Below are 17,644 nucleotides of genomic sequence, written 5' to 3'. Positions count from 1 at the left end.
CAGTGAGTTAAGGAGTAAAGATGAAAAAATAACAAAGTAATAGAAGCAATTTTTTTTCAATAAATTGCCTGTGAAGAGAGAGACTAATAAACAGAGGAAGGATTTGGGAGTGTCAGAAGAAATGGGATCCAAAGCAGAGTCAATGAAACAGCTTTAAGTTGAAAAAGGGACACTCCTTTTCTAGCAGGAAGGAAGGAAGAACAAATGAATGTGACACTGAAAATTAAAGATAATGGTATAACAGTCTGAGGCAGGAGACTATATATAGTAAATACTGTGGGCTGGATTCTATTACTCTATAAACTCAACATACGATTAAATAAACTTTTTTTTGAGCTTCAGCCAAATAAAGCCCCAAGACATTTATGCATAAACAGCTAAAAAAATAAATCTACTCTATCCTATCCTTGTGTAGTTGATTTTCTAAACTTCTGTGTTGTGTAATGTAAGAAACATAAAATCACCTGGAGTCAATCAAAGCTGGGTTTCTTCTCTGACTCCAGAGTTTACAGTTTGTGTCTTACGTTCTGCTACAAAGATTCATTGAAAATTAAAATCATATTAGCTACATCAGTGGCTGTCAAACTTTTTTTTAAGTGGCCAGATAATATTTTAGGGTTTGCTGATCATATGGTCATTTGAGTAGTTACTCAACTCTTCCATGTTAGTATGAAAGCAATCCTAGAAAATAAAAATTAATGGACAAGTGGAGGTCCAAAAAAACTCTGTTTACAAAAACAGGTGGCAGACTGGATTGGCCCCCAGGCAGCATTTTGTTAACCCCTGACCTACAACATGATAATTAAAATGAGGTCAAATATTCCCACCTTAAAGAATGGTGCTTAGCATATAATAGAAGATCAGGAAATATTAGATATTTTAATATGGTTCACTATATTTTTTTGGTTCACTATATTTTAATGGTTCACTATATTTGAGCTTTTCAATGTCTTAAGAAAGGGAAACAAGGGGGAAAATTAACATTTTAAAACCAATTATTTCGAACAGCACATTTCTACTTCGGTTGCAAATATGTTTCTGATATGCTACAAGATATTGCTCTGTGTTCAATTTCATCCTCATTAAAATAATTAAATGTTATTTTTAACAACTAATATTCATCTATAGCAGTTTTAATTATGCATTTGTTCTTATTTGGGGGCATTAGTATTTATTCATTGAACCAACCCCAGGAAACTCTGTAGTGGCTACACAGACAGCAAGAACTCTCTGTTCATGTTGAATCATCTTGTTTATAGATGGAATGTATGCTTATTTCCTTTATTACTTTTGTTAGTATCATTTTTAACTGGTATCAGGTATTACAAAATGTAAATATGATTGATTTTCTTAATCTCATTATTTGCAGTCTTTTACTTGAATGAATGATTGATCATTGTTTTTTGATTGTAACAAAGTGTGATTTTCCATGAAGATTTTTAATGATTTAATTTTATAAATTAATATTGGTAATTTCTAAAAACAAATAATAATGGAATATAATTATATTAAGTCAAAGAGTATAGGGAATTTAGCCATTTATAGATTTGGACAAGAATATTACAATTATTTTGGCCGTACATAAGTACGAGTGATGTTTATACCTTACTTATAAAATAAATTAAAAAAATTTTTTTTCTAAACCAATATTTTGTACCTTGCTTACAAATGTAGAACTGGGTGAAAATTAGCCACAGAGGGTTTTCTCTTTGGTTTAAAATTTTTTATGCAAATTTCTAAGTATATGCTAATATTTGGTTTCATCTTAAAGATTTATTTACAATGTCATATTTTATTTTCAATATTTTAGGTTTACATCAGTGTTTTTATATTTATTACATATAGTATACCTATATCATATACATTAGTACAAAACATATATATGTATATATAATATATTTTGAATTAATATTATAATTATATATGAGTGTGTATATATATATGTGTGTATATATATATATATATATATATATATATATATATATTTTTTTTTAGACTCAACACATATTTATTGAATTCTTGTGTGTCCGGAAGTGGGGGAGATTACTTAGAAGACAGAGATATTGAGATAAAATCCCTAACATCAAGAAAGTTACAAAATGAGCAGAGAGGCTAACAGAAAAGGATATATAGAGAGATATAGACAGAAAATGAGGTGGGGATTTAAAAGAGAAAATAAGCGCATCAAAAAATAATGATAGCGGGGGCTTCCCTGGTGGCGCAGTGGTTGAGAGTCCGCCTGCCGATGCAGGGGACACGGGTTAGTGCCCCAGTCTGGGAAGATCCCACACGCTGCGGAGTGGCTAGGCCCGTGAGCCATGGCCGCTGAGCCTGCGCGTCCGGAGCCTGTGCTCCGCAACGGGAGAGGCCACAACAGTGAGAGGCCCGTGTATCGCAAAAAAAAAAAAATAATAATAATAATAATAATGATAGCGATAATTTTGTTAATAATAGTCATACTAATAATAAGCACCATCTATTATTCTATGTATTATTATGTACCAGGCACTTTACTAACCACTATCTCCAAATCTATGGGTATATATTTTAAATTTTTAATTAATATTATAATTTTATCTAATTACATTTTTGCTATTTAAGTCATTTAATGTCATTTGTTTAAAAAAGTTTCTAAGTTTGAAAACTGTCCCAAAATACAGTTTAAAATGCAATTTTCAGGAACCATAAAGTTCTAGATTTTCTCTAAGTATTTCTTACTCAAATACATTTAATTATAAAGATATTTATTTTCCCACTATAATGAACAACATTTTGATTAAAGTTGGAAAGCCATCAGACTCACAGTGTACTATCATACTAAAAAGACTTTTTTTCAGTCACTTATTAAGAAATATAATGAGTATTATCTCACATATGATTTCTTGTACCCTATTGATTATTTCTCAGCCTATCTTATTTGCATGGAAGAGTTATCAAGTGAAGCAACAAAGACAATCTTCACCCCCAAATATCTATTTTGCAGGAAAAAATGTTGAAAATAATTAGTTTCTGCAAGTGTGTATAAGAAAAAAAAATCTTTAGCAAGATTAGTTAAACAGTAACAAGTCAAACTGTGCTCTGTTTAACAAATGATTTATAAATACATATATTTACTGTGAGAGATGACTTAAAAATAAAAATTTCAAAAGTATTTAAATGCATTAATATTGATGCATACTTGATATCAGATGCTACTCTAATGAAGTCATGAAGCATAAAACAACTTTAAAAAGTCATGAAATTTAATTTATTATTTAAAACTAATCCATACTTATAAAATGGCTTATTGATCCATTGCATTAGCTCTTGCTATTTTACTGAGAATATTTGAGTTTTGGAGTACCATGACCATATTAGTAACACCATATCTGTTTGGTCATTAGTTAAGACTTGGCATCTTCTATACACAGTGATGTATATGAGTTCACCTAAGGAAAGGTTTGTGTCTAGTCCTAGCTCTCCAATTAATTTGGAGAATTTAGGAACGTGATTTAATAGATATGGTTTCCAGTTTTCTAACTGTAAATGGAGGAGTTGGCAATATATGTTATTTTTTAAGCTCAGATCTGAAGCTACTTTGGGGATTTCTCACAATCAAGCTGGATTTCTCAAAATTTCAGCCCAATCAAGCTGCCACAGGAAGGGAACATGGATGAGGGAGCCTGAGCTCATTCGGATGCTCTACACTGTCTCAAATTAAAGCACAACCTTTACCCACTTTATTTTTATTTATTTATTTATTGACATTTATCCTGCTTGATGTTCTCTGAGGTTCCTGGATCTGTGCTTTGGTGTCTGACATTGCTTTTTGGGGATTCTCAGTCACTATTGTTTCAAGTATTTCTTCTGTTCCTTTTTCTCATCTCCTTCTAGTATTCCCATTACACATACGTTACACCTTATGTAGTTGCCCCACAGTCCTTGGATATTCTGTTCTGCTTTTTACAGTCTTGTTCTCTTTGCTTTTTGCTTTTTGAGGATTCTAGTGATATATCCTCTAGCTTAGAGATTCTTTCCTCAGCTGTTTCCAGTCAACATTAACCCATCAAAAGCACTGTTCATTTCTAGTATAGTGTTTTTGACCTCTAGCATTTCTTTTGTTTATTCTCTTAGGATTTTTATCTCTCTGCTTACATTGCCCATCTGTCTGGCAACTGTCTACTTTATCGATTAGAGTGCTTAGCACATTAATCATAGTAATTTTAAATGCCTGATTTGATAATTCTAATATCTCTACCCTGTCAGGTTTTGATGATTTCTCTTTCTTCAATTTGTGTTTTTTTGCCTTTTACTAAACAGGCATACCCTGGAGATATTGCAGGTTCTGTTCCAGACCACCGCAATAAAGCAAATATCATGATAAAGAAAGTCGCATGAATTTTTTGGTTTTCTAATACATATAAAAGTCATGTTTGCATTGTACTGTCTTGCCTCCATGTTGCTGGCTGCTGACTGATCAGAGTGGTGATTGCTGAAGGTTGGGGTGGCTGTGGCAGTTTCTTAAGATAACAATGAAGTTTTCTATGTCAATTGACTCTTCCTCTCATGAATAATTTCTCTGTTGCATGCAATGCTATTTGACAACATTTTACCCACGGTAGAAATTCTTTCAAAATTGGAATCAATCCTCTCAGGCCCTGACACTGCTTCATCAACTAAGTTTACATAATATTCTAAATCCTCTGCTGTCATTTCAACAGTCTTCACAGCATCTTCACCAGGAATAGATTCCATCTCAAGAAACTGCTTTGTTTGCTCATTCATAAGAAGCAACTCCTCATTCCTTAAAGTTTTATCATGAGATTGTAGCAGTTCAGTCACACCTTCAGGCTCTACTTCTAATTCTAATTCTCTTGCTATTTCTACCGCATCTGCAGTTACTTCATCCACTGAAGTCTGGAACCTCTCAAAGTCATCCACGAGGGTTGGAATCAGCTTCTTCCAAACTCCCGTTAATGTTGATATTTTGAATTCTTCCCATCAATCACAAATGTTCTTAATGACATATAAGAATGGTGAAGCATTTCCAGAAGGTTTTCAATAGACTTTTCCCAGATCCAACAAAGGAATCATTATCTATGGCAAATATAGCCTTATGAAATGTATTTCTTAAATCATAAAGTTTCAAAAAAAAAAAAGACTCCTTGATCCATGGGCAGCAGATGGATGCTGTGTGAGCAGACATGAAAACAACATTAATCTCATTGTACATCTCCACCAGTGCTCTTGGGTGATCAACAGTAATATTTTGAAAGGAAACTTTTTTTTCTGAGCAGTAAGTCTCAATAGTGGGCTTAAAATATTCAGTAAACTATAATGTAAACACATGTGCTATCATCCAGGCTTTGTTGTTCCACTGATAGAGCACAGGCAAAGTAGATTTAGCATAATTTTTAAGGGCCCTAGGACTTTAAATGTGGTAAATAAACATTGGCTCCAACTTAAAGTCACCAGCTGCATTAGCCACTAACAAGAGATTCAGCCTGTTCTTTGAAGCTTTGAAGCCAGGCCTTGACTTCTCTTCTCTAGCTATGAAAGTCCTAGATGGCATCTTCTTCCAATATAAGGTTGTTTTGTCTACACTGAAAATCTGTTGTTTAGCATAACCACCTTCATTAATTATCTTAGCTAGATCTTCTGGATAACTTGCAGTTTCTGTATCAGCACTTGGCTCCTTCACCTTGCACTTTCACGTTATGGAGGTGGCTTCTTTCCTTAAACCTCACGAACCAACCTCTGCCAGCTTCAAAGTTCTCTGCCATAGCTTTCTCACTTTTCTCAGCCTTCATAGAATTGGAAAGAGTTAAGGTCTTGATCTAGATTAGGTTTTTGTCTTAAGGGAATGTTGTGGCTGGTTTGATCTTCTATGGAGACCACTAAAATTTTCTTCATATCAATAATAAGGCTGTTTCACTTTCTTATCTTTCATGTGTTCATTGGAATAGCACTTTTAGTTTCCTTCAAAACCCTTTAATTTGCATTCACAACTTGGCTAACTGATATAAGAGGCCTAGCTCTTGGCCTGTCTTGGCTTTCTACATGCCTTCCTCACTAACCTTAATAATTTCTAACTTTTGATTTAAAATGAGAAACATGCAATTACTTGAACACTTAGAGGCCATTGTAGAGTTAAAATGGACCTAATTTCAATATTGTTGAATCTCAGGGAATAGGAAGGCCAGAGGAGAAGGAAAGAGATGAAGGGATGGGTCAGTGGAGCAGTCAGAATACACACAACATTTATGGATTAAGCTTTCTGTCTTATATGGTTGAGGTTCATGGCGCCTCAAAACAATCATAATTGTAATATGAAAGACCACTGATCACAGATCAGCATAACAAATAAAATAATAATGAAAAAGTTTGAAATATAGGCATACCTTGTTTTATTACACTTTATTGTTCTTTTGGCAGATATTGTGGTTTTTACAAAATGAAGGTTTGTGGCAACCCCAAGTCTAGCATAACCGTCGGCACCATATTTCCAACATCATTATTTTTTAATTAAGGTATGCACATTGTTTTTTTTTTAGAAATAATAGTGTTGCACTCTTAATAAAATACAGCATAATGTAAATATAACTTTTTAAAAAAATTATTTATTTTGGCTGCATTGCATTTTCGTTGCTGCGTACTGGCTTCTCATTGTGGTGGCTTCTCTTGTTGCAGAGCACAGGCTCTAGGCACGGGGGCTTCAGTAGTTGTGGCACACGGGCTTAGTTGCTCCGCGGCATGTGGGATCTTCCCAGACCAGAGCTTGAACCCGTGTCCCCTGCATTGGCAGGTGGATTCTTAACCACTGTGCCACCAGGGAAGTCCCTAAATATAACTTTTATATGCTCTAGGAAACCAAAAAATTCCTGTGACTAGCTTTAACGTGATACTCACTTTATTGGGGTGATCTGGAACCAAACCCACAATATCTCCAAGGTATGCCTTTATTATAAGAGTTAACAAAATGTGACAAAGAGATATAAAGTGAACAAATATTGTTGGAAAAATGGTGCTAATGGACTTGCTAGATGCTGGGATGTCACAAACTTTCAATTTGTAAAAAAATCAGTTTTTGCAAAGCACAATAAAGTAAAGTGCAATAAAACGAGCTATGCCTGTCCCTGTAATTTTTTTTCTTGATATCCAAATATGATTTACTGTGTAAAAGGACTATTGTAAATAGGCTTTCATAATGGGGTGAGGTGTGAGCGGAGGGGAAGAATGCTATAGTCCTGTGATTAGGCCTGAATCTTTTAGTGAGCCTGTGCCTCTGGACTGTGAACTTCACAAATGTTTCTCAGTTTTTTTTTTTCCTCCCCACTTGGGTGGGACAGGATGGCTAGTTCTGCCTGGAGTTGGACAGTTCCCTTCTCTCAGGTCAGTTAGGCTCTGACAATACCCTAGCAGTTATGACTCTGGTTAACTAATTTCTCCTGAGGTCAGGCCTTGCTAAGAACAGAGTATTCTAGCTTATTTTAAAAGTTTCCTTTCCCCTCCCTCTGCTGAAAGGATGATGGAATTTTTCTCCAATATTTACTGTCCGAACCTAGTTGAGTTCCTGAAGGTAAATCTTGCAATACTGTGGGACTCCCTTATTACTGGGTGCCCTTGGAGTTTTTAACTCTCAAAGTGGTCCACACAGAGCCTCCAGCAATAAGGAAATTACAGTCCAGGTTTTTCTACCTTGGCCCTTGTTCCTCAGCTGTTTCTGCTCCTGAATCTCCACTCAGATAAGTTGTTCTGTGTTTGCCTGTCTTTCCAGTCTTGGAGCCAGCGTCTTGCCCTGTGTCCGCCCCTCTTACAAATCCAGGAAAAGTTGTTGATTTTTCTGTCTGTTCAGCCTTTTCCTTGTTTTTAGGACAGAGTGGGGACTTATACATTCCTTACCTGGGAACAGGTGCTGGAAGTCCCTTTTCTCTACTCTGCAAGTTGGGCTTCACTTTCTCCCAAGAAATATTTCTGCTGAAAACAATGTTCTAAAATTGACTGTAGTGATGGCTGCACATGTCTGGAAAACTACTAAAAACCTTTTAACTGTATACTTTAAATATATGAATTGTATGGTATGTGAATTGTATACCGATAAAGTCCTTAAAAAAAAGAAAATTGTTTGAAAACCTTTCTCTTCAGTGAACATTTTGAGCTCTTCTACCTCTAACGTTTTTTTTAATTCAATATCAGTCATTTGGTTATAGCAACTTTTGAGGAGAAGATGATAAATGAACTTATGATAACAATAAGAAGATGTATGATCTTTGGATGAAAGAATAAATATTCATGCAGTCTTTTATACTGAGCCTGCCTAAACATCTCCTATCCCTAGTTACACAATGCAGTTCTTTGCCCCAGCACATCATGTCCTCAATCAGAAGCTTACCTTCAACCAGGGCATCCCTCCCCATTCTTCAGGTCCCAGTTTGTAAACCATCCTCCTCCATAACACTGACCTTTTTGAAGATTTCATCATTCACTTTAGCATATGCACCGATGTTCTCACAATTATGCCATTACACATCCAAATCAGTAAAATATTGTTGTTTTCACTCCAGTAAGTGTATATTTATTTATGTAAAAATTATTTTTACCTTCTGTACTAGCTACAGTAGAAAATTAGAAACTACATTTCTGAGAGACTTCATAATATTTTGAAAATTTTAGCCCATTTCCTATTGGATCTAACTAGATTATGATTTACTCTGTGATTTGGTATATAGTAGGCTTTTATCAGATGTATAAAAAGTGTCAACTCTGTTCTTTCCTATTCTTTCACCTGTGTGTATATAACTAGAATTATCCTTGATCCAACATATCTTTGGAAATCTTTTTTCATGTCTCTTGTTCATAGTATAGTGGTTTTTGTTTGTTTGCTTGTTTGTTTTGTTTTGTTTTAGTTTAATTTGGAAATGGCCATGAATCTCAAAGTACTGAGGAAAAGGAAAAGTGAGAGCATCCCACACCCTCTCTACTCTTCCCTTAGATTAACTCACATATGATAGCTGTCATGTTACAGTATTGGCAAAATTCACAGTATTATTAAAGCTTAATTTCTTTGTCAGCAAACACATTTTTTATAACACTTTCTCTGTCACAACACATTGTTTTTTGTACCCCCTGGAGTTCGAGAACCCTACTTTGCATCCCTCTTGTTATTACTTTCTACCAATATACGCATCTCTTTTTTTTTATTGTAATTGTTTTAGTAATTAGTTTTATATGTGCAACTCACCTTTGACCTGTAGACAAAAGATGGCTTACTAACTACACTGATGGTCTAGTGAGCTTCTCATTTTTCCTAAGCAAATTTAAGCCTGATCATGACATAGCTGCCCACTTGGTAAGGCCTATGGGTATGTAGTTAATGATCATACAATATTGGTACACTTAATCTACTCAGTTCATGAGTATCCCTGTGAAAACAGTGCCAGACAAGACATCTTGAAAGAGTCATTGAAAAAATAATATTTTTGGATGGTTTTCTAAAGGAAGCACAATTCATCATTTTACATATAATAATAACCATTATTTTTGCTGTTTTATGCCAAATTCTAAGCCAAGCATATCTCATTTAATTCCTAGAACACCCCTAATAAGTAGAACCTATTATTATTCTTATTTTTAAAACTAAAAGAAACAACAACAACAACAAAACACCAAAAACCTGTGGTTTCTAACCCCTTACTCTCTGCTCTGTGCCAAGGGATCTGCTGAAAGTAGATGCTGAGTTTTCCCCCCTTAAATCTACTTAGTTCTGTATTTATTATCAGTATTTTTCTAGATAATGTTTATCACACTAAATATTTGATCCAAAGCATGTGTACCCAAGGGGAACTGCCTGTTCCCTTAAAGCCCTGGAAGTAGAGCAGTTGAGCTTCTCTTAGGCCAGAGCCCATCTTGGTTGTGTCGTTGTTCTAATTTTACAACCGTTTTATAGCATGTAATTGATCCCATTTCCTTCTCTTTGTGATCTCTGCTAGAAATGTCACTGTGAATTTTCATGTCACACCAAGAAAATAGACAGGCAATAAAGGCATGCAACTTATTGTTCAAACCTCCCTCTTGATCTTCATCTTCTTTTTCTCTTTGTTTTACTTGATGTCATCTTTTAATTTCTTTGTTCATCTTGATGTCATCTTTTTCTTTTGCTCTTTTGATGTCATCTCTTAATTTTTTACTTCATCATGAATTAAATACATTTCTAAAATAGCATTAGAACATCGTTTGGAATAACACATGATATGCATACATATTTCTGTCAAGATATTAGATAAAATCCCATTTAAACAGTTGCCTCTGACATATGGTTTTTTCACCATTTCCCCATGAAAATTGTAATTGCATAATATGGGACCTTATAGCACATTTTTAATTTTGTATTAATTACAGTAGGCAATGGATTATGTTATTTAAATTTCCTAGGTAAATGTTGTCTCTAATTTCTATGTTTTTCTATGCTGCACCTTCCCAACAAATAAAAATAAACCTTTATTGCCTTTTTTTCTGATTATAAAACTAGTAGGTAAATAGTGGAAAGTATAAAGAACAAAGTGACAATAATTATAGTATATTTAATTTATATATATCTAACATGCTCACCCAGTGATTTTCTGTGTGTATGCATATATATATATATATATATATATATATATATATATATGTATATGTATATACACACATGAACATATACATACACTTTTATATCTGCACTGATACCTTTTTAAATTTTTATGGTTTATAGTACAATTGCTGTCCCTTTAGGAATCATCAATTAACCCTGAGATTGTGAAGAGACACCAATCTTTCCTTATAAATAATAGTATATCTTCCTATCACATTTCTAGGTTGGTCAAGACCAGCACACCTACTCAGGAAGGAGGAAGGAAGGATGAGGGCAGGGAGGAAGTTATGCATTTTTTAACAAGGGATCTGTTACATAATTTTCTCTGACAAATACAACACTGTGTCTTCTAGAATTTTGCAAGAAAGGCATTTAGCCCAGTCAGCACTGCTGTAAATTTCTGAACATCAGCTAGAGAGAATTGAATTCAGTCTTTTATGTGCCTTGGGATACATCCAATACATTTGAGATTTTCCTCAGAAATCCTGCTGACTTGGAGCAGGTGTGTCTTAAAATAACAAGAACTCATCAAGGCATGATTGTTATCATTCTGATGGCTTCATCTTAATTCCTTCCTGTTGTGCACACCTGGTCACATAAGCACTGTGCATTCTTTGGAGCGTGCAACAGGCAACCCCGGGGAAAGGTAGTTTTTTGTTTTGTTGCAGATGAAAAGAGATCATTGTATTAACAACTGATGATGGACGTTGATAGTAGAACTGAGCTAAAAGGAGTTTTCAGAAGGAGCCCACCTGTGCTTAATTTGCTCTAACCTCCTCTGTTAAGTGTCTTTTTAGAATAACAGGTGTGGATTTGCTCAATATAGAGGCATCTCCTAAGCCCTGTTCTCACGACTAATTATATAATTATTTTCTTTTAAATTGAAACACACAAACATCTGCTCAGAATCAACACCAAAGTTGTTATTGGCAACTGTTTATTTTTCATTCTGATTTTAAGTTATATAAGCAGTTTTCCATAATTCTCTAATCATAACATGAAATTTGATTAAGTACTATAGCAAATTTTGAAAAGCAATATCTTTTTATGATGATATATAATTTTTAAATTGAATTGCTTTCTCTCTAAAGGAAATACATATAAAATTTGTCTAAAACATAAAACCATAATTTTATCACATAAAAGAACTTAGTACAGTGTATCCACATGGAATCCATAATTAAATATGAGTTAATTAAAGTAGAGCATTAATTCACTGGATTTATAGATGATATCAGAGATAAGGAAATAAATTTGGAGAATTGTATCTCTCTCTATTATCTAGTGTTAAACACTTAGTTTAATCCTATTTTTCACAATTTTCCCCTTCTCTGTTGATCTAAATTAATCTGAGCCTTCTGTGTTTGAAAACAGTAAAAATAATTATATCTAAATACTTTTTAGATTGAATATTCCTTATATTCCAGTCATTTAATTGCAACTGGTGTGTGTGTGTTGACAGCAAACATGTAGTCAGCAAATAATTTCAAACCCAATCTGAGCACTTTGGGAACAAATTAGGGTAACAACAAAATAATATCAAAGTGAAATATCATTTTTATTTATATAATAAATACTAAAATAGTGTGCTGGTGTCTTGGATAGGAAAGGAAGCCTTCATACAAGGGTTGAAATAGGAGGGTTGAAGAAGTATAGAAACATACGGTGGTAATAGGAGGGAAATAACTCACCAGTGGATTTCTACTTACCACTGTATGAGGGGATAATAAGAAAGGTTCCATTATGTGATAGGATGACCAATATATTCCGTGATGTTCAGAATGTAAATTATATTCTCAAGGCTACCAAAAACTTGGCGAAGTATGGTAAAAGCAAATGGGTTAACTTTATTAGTTGCTTATAGTTGATGAATTAAAAAGGTTTAATAAAGGTAGAAGTTGTATTATATTTCAAGTTGACTTAATACTTTGGCAGTGGAAAGAAATTCCCTATAATACCTTTACAGAATAGTACATGTGCTTTAGGATCTACCAATATTGATTAAAAATTTTAAGTCACTCTGTAATTATATCAGAATTGAATAGAACATTACCTGTTGGTCAATTCAAATGATATTTAGTCTGACTAAAACATGATAGATGATAGAAAAAATCTTGAAGAGCCAATGTCCCAAATTATGTCTTGTATTTCCTACATCATTCACATGTGTCCATGGCATGTACTCTCTTTTCTTTGACTTATTTCAATTCACTTTACACTTATTTTGAGAGTTACAGATATTGCTACAGGTATCAATAGCTCATTACTTTTAATTGCAGATTAGTATTCCATTTGTGTATCCATACAAATGTGTATTTACCACAATGTGTTTATCCGTTCACTTGCTGATGAACTTTTGGGTTGTTTTCAGTTTGAGGATATTACAGTACAGCTACTATGAATGTTTATGCACAAGTTTTTATGGACATATGCTTTCACTTCTCTTGATTAAATACCTAGGAGTGCAATGGCTGAGTCATATGGTACCTGTAGATTTAACTTTATATTAAACTGCAAAACGCTCCTCCAAAGCAGATATATCACTTTACATTCTCACCAGCAGTGAGTGATTTAGAGTTCCATTTCTCCACAAATTGCTAACTCTTGTTATTGTCAGTCTGTTTTTAATTTTAGTCATACTCTTAGGTAATTAGTAATATCTAATTATGGTTTTAATGAAGTTGATTAATGATGACTAATGTGGTTGAGCATCCTTATTAGTCATTCATATAGCTTTCCTATCAAAGCATCTGTGAAAAGCTTTGTCCTTTATATTTACAGATTCATTTAGTGTTTTATCTTAGTATTGAGATATAAGTAGTTGTCACTTACTGTCAATACAGGTCATTTATCAGATATGTGTTTTGCAAATATTTTCTAAAAATTTATTGCTTACATTTTCTTAAAATAACTTCTGGGGAGCAGAAATTTTTAATTTTGAAAAAAATCATTTTACTGATTTTTATTTTATGGTTTGTACCTTTTATTTCCTATTTAAGAAATATTTGACTAAATCAAGTTTGTTTGCATTAAGGATCTATAATTTTATCTTTTATATTTATTTTTATGATACATTGCAATTTACATACACTAAAGGTAAGTCTAAATTCATGTTTTTTTACACATGGATATCCCATTAGTCCAGCACCGTTTGTTAAAATGGCTATTTCCTCATTAAATTACCTTGCCATTTTGGTGAAAATTCAATAGGCCGTATGTGTTGTTTATTTATTGGACTCTTTTTTCTTTTTCACTGACTTATATAGCCACATTTAATCCACTCTTCATTCATGTAGTGTCAAATAGTAACTCTTGAAATTAGGCATATAAATTCTCCAACGTGTACAACTGGCATTCTAACCTATGACTTAGCTAACTTACAAGATCTAGAAGCTTATTTGTGGATTCTTTAGGAATTTCTATATGCATAGCCATGATGCTTATAATAAATTCAGTTTTACTGCTTCCTTTTTCATATGTGTGAAAAGTATTTCTTTCTCTTGTCTTACTACAATGATGATACCTCAAGTACAATGTTGAAAAGAAGTGAGACATTAGATATCCTTGGCTAAATCAAGGAGAAGCATTCAGTATATTGTAAATAAGTAGGAATTTGACTGTAGGGTTTTAGTAGATGTCCTTTACCAGTCTGGGGAGGTCCCAATTTTTTGTTGTTATTGTTTCCCGATAATTTTTAATCATGAAAGCACTTCGAATTGTGTCAAATGCTTTTTCTGCATCTGAGATGATATGGATTTTATTTTTATTAATATGATATAATACATTGCTTGATTTTTTTGATGTTAAACAATCCTTGGATAAATATTATTCAAAGTATTTTACCATTATATACAATTTCAGATTTGATTAACTAAAATTCAGTTAAAATGTATTTTTATATCTATATTCATGAGCATTTTTTATTTTTGGTCTTACCTCTTCCTTATGTGTTTGGAGGAATTCACCAGAGAAACTGTCTGGGGCAGTTTTGCTTGTGAGAAGGTGTTTTACCTATATACATATATTTTTAAATGGACATAGAGCTATTCAAGTTATCTGAATAGCCCCAGTTAGATCTGGTAATTTGAGTTATTCAAGATACTTGTTCATTTTATCTAAATTATTGATCTCAAAAAGACAGATTCTAGTTTCACCATATTTTTCTATTGATTTTCAGTTTTTAATTTTATCTTCATTACTTCCTTTCCTTCTGCTTACTTTTAGTTTCATCATTTGCTTTCCAGCTTATAAAGATGTGTTCATTAATCATTTTTCTTATCATTTTCATTTCTAACATGAAACTTTAAATCTATACATTCCTTTGAGCTTTTCTTTAGCTGTTTCATGTAAATTTTGATTTTTTTTATTATAATTTCTATTTTCCCCTTTGATTTCTTCTTTGACCCATGAGATATCCAAAAATGTTTTGATAATTTTCCAAATATTCACAGATATTTTTAATATCTTTTGGTTATTGATTTTCAATTTAACCTTTTTTGGGTCAGAAAACATACTCCATATGACACTAATTTTAAAAAAAAATTGTTGAGACTTTTTTGTAGTCTAGCATATAGTGTATCTTTTTGAGAGTTCCATGGACATTCTTAAAAAATGTGCATTCTGGGGGCTTCCCTGGTGGCGCAGTGGTTGAGAGTCCGCCTGCCGATGCAGGGGACACAGGTTCGTGCCCCGGTCTGGGAAGATCCCACATGCCGTGGAGTGGCTGGGCCCGTGAGCCATGGCCGCTGAGCCTGCACGTCCGGAGCCTGTGCTCCACAACGGGAGAGGCCACAACAGTGAGAAGCCCGCGTACCGCAAAAAAAAAAAAAAAATGTGCATTCTGTTATTGTTGAGTGAAGTATCATAAAAATGTCAATTAAGTCCAGTTGATGATATTGTGGTTCAACTTATATTTCATTACTTATTTTCTGTCAACTTATTTCATCAATTAAAGAGAGAAAATTATAAAATCTAACATTATACTCCATACATGGATGATAATTCAGTGGAAATGCTTATTGTTTCTTAGATGACCAGACAGGCTTTAATCTACCTAACATGCTTATTAAACCTAGTGTCCCCTGGAAATCTGAATTTGTGATTCCTGTAAGAGAGTCCAGTGATATTTTCTCACTCTGGGACAGATATAGAATGGTGATAAATCAGTCAGTTTACTTACTACATGTCTTGTGGTTGCTCCACAGAGGGTAGAACCAAATTCCACCCACAATTTGATTTAGATATTAAAAGCAATGATGCCACATGCATGAAGAATAACATGTAAAGGTTTATTATTCATATCATGAGGTTTTCTGTAAAGAGCAGGGCAGATACACAAACTGGTCTGAAAATGGCTTCAGAGAGCAAGGTGGGACAAATGGTTAGTGGGTGTGTCTGTGGTGAGGGTTACTGCTCCAGGCCAGGTATTACCTGGTTTGAACTTCCCTCCAGAACCAAAAGAGCCAAGAACACCCAGGCTATCTTTTTTGGTTTTCCCAGATGTGGGCCAAGAGGGGGAGAGAGTGAAGTGAGGCTTGAAATCTCTCAGCAGTTAAACATGCAAATGGAGACAGACTATTTATTACACTACATATTACTCTGTTATAAACCGGGCAATTCCACTCAACAGAAACTAATTTCAATCTATCAACAGCCAGTGTATTGTATACCTCATTTTATTACAATAAATATCTTTTGTTTCATTCCATGTAGGCCTAGCTTTAGAACCCAGGCTTTAGGGTTTTATAACATGAAGTGCTACAATGAAAACTTTAAGGAAAAACTGAACTGATTACTACTTTTGGTAATATATGGCTTTTCTAATTTAGAGAAGATAATTAGAGCTATCAAATATTTTAAGTCTATGTTTTGTCAGGCAACTGAAAATAAAGCACATTGTCATGGTAAATAACCTGACCTTTAATCAGAATATTTTTGTTGTTTGAAATTTAATACAAATGAGCTGTATGACCTTGATCAAGATTAGTTTCTGTGTAGGATGTGTTTTTTATTTGAGAACTTATGACTAGAGGGACAACTATACAAAGTTAGCAAAAGTTTATATGCATTAAAATTTAATAACTGTATGCCCAACACATAGACCTAAGGCTTTGAAAAAAATGAGAGAGGGAAATTAATATGTTTTCTTTGGTTATTTTCAGACATACTCTAGTGAATAATTTCAAGTGAACAAAACATGATTTTCAGAAAGTGGGACGTATAATGCAGCAAGTAATTATAGGCAGGTTAAATGTTCATTAGCTATGGGGAAAAACAGTAAAAATTACTTGCTTAGCTATTTTGAAGAAATAGCTCAGAAAGATGATCTAATTAGAAGTAATCAAAACTGATTCATCAGAGTAGAAAGATTGTTCTTTAAATTTTGCTATAGTTATTTATATTGAAAAATATAGAATGATGGCTATTTTCCTTGTTGAGTATTTTAAAATATTTTGAAAAAGCTAGGGTGAAAATCTGCTCAAATACAAATGAGAAAAATTAAGAATAAGAGAATAGGACTGGTTTTTCAGTTTTCATTATTGCCACAGAACATTTCAATAATTTAATTAGTAAACAATATACAAAAATGTGAAATTTATACCAAAATCATTAGAATTAATGGCATTAAATTTAGGGACTTTAAATTCTTCAGTTGATTTTTCTAGTACATAGATTTCAGTGTAATAAAAATGTAGAGTGATAAACTTAGGGCAAGATACAAAATAGAAAATGTGTGCTAACTAATAATGGAAATATTATATATGCAATTGGTGTTAATTTCCTTGCCCCATTCCAACCACTTGAACACCTCAGCTGCTCTGTAAAGCATTACAACTGTAAAGATCACTTTTTCACCATGAGTACAGTAAGAAAATTATGATATCCCAGTACAACAATATGACCATTCCTCACTAAAAATATATTTTTTCCTGTGTGCGTTCTTCCAGCATAGAAATAATAAAATCACTAGGGTACAAGATAATACAAAACTTGAGCAGGGAAGGGGTATGGATTCATACTGCATCAGTGAAAAAT

This window comes from Hyperoodon ampullatus, assembly GCF_949752795.1.
Source record: "Hyperoodon ampullatus genome assembly, chromosome: 1".
Lineage (NCBI taxonomy): Eukaryota > Metazoa > Chordata > Mammalia > Artiodactyla > Ziphiidae > Hyperoodon > Hyperoodon ampullatus.
The sequence above is the reverse complement of the archived record's forward strand: the minus strand, read 5'-3'. Positions refer to the sequence as shown.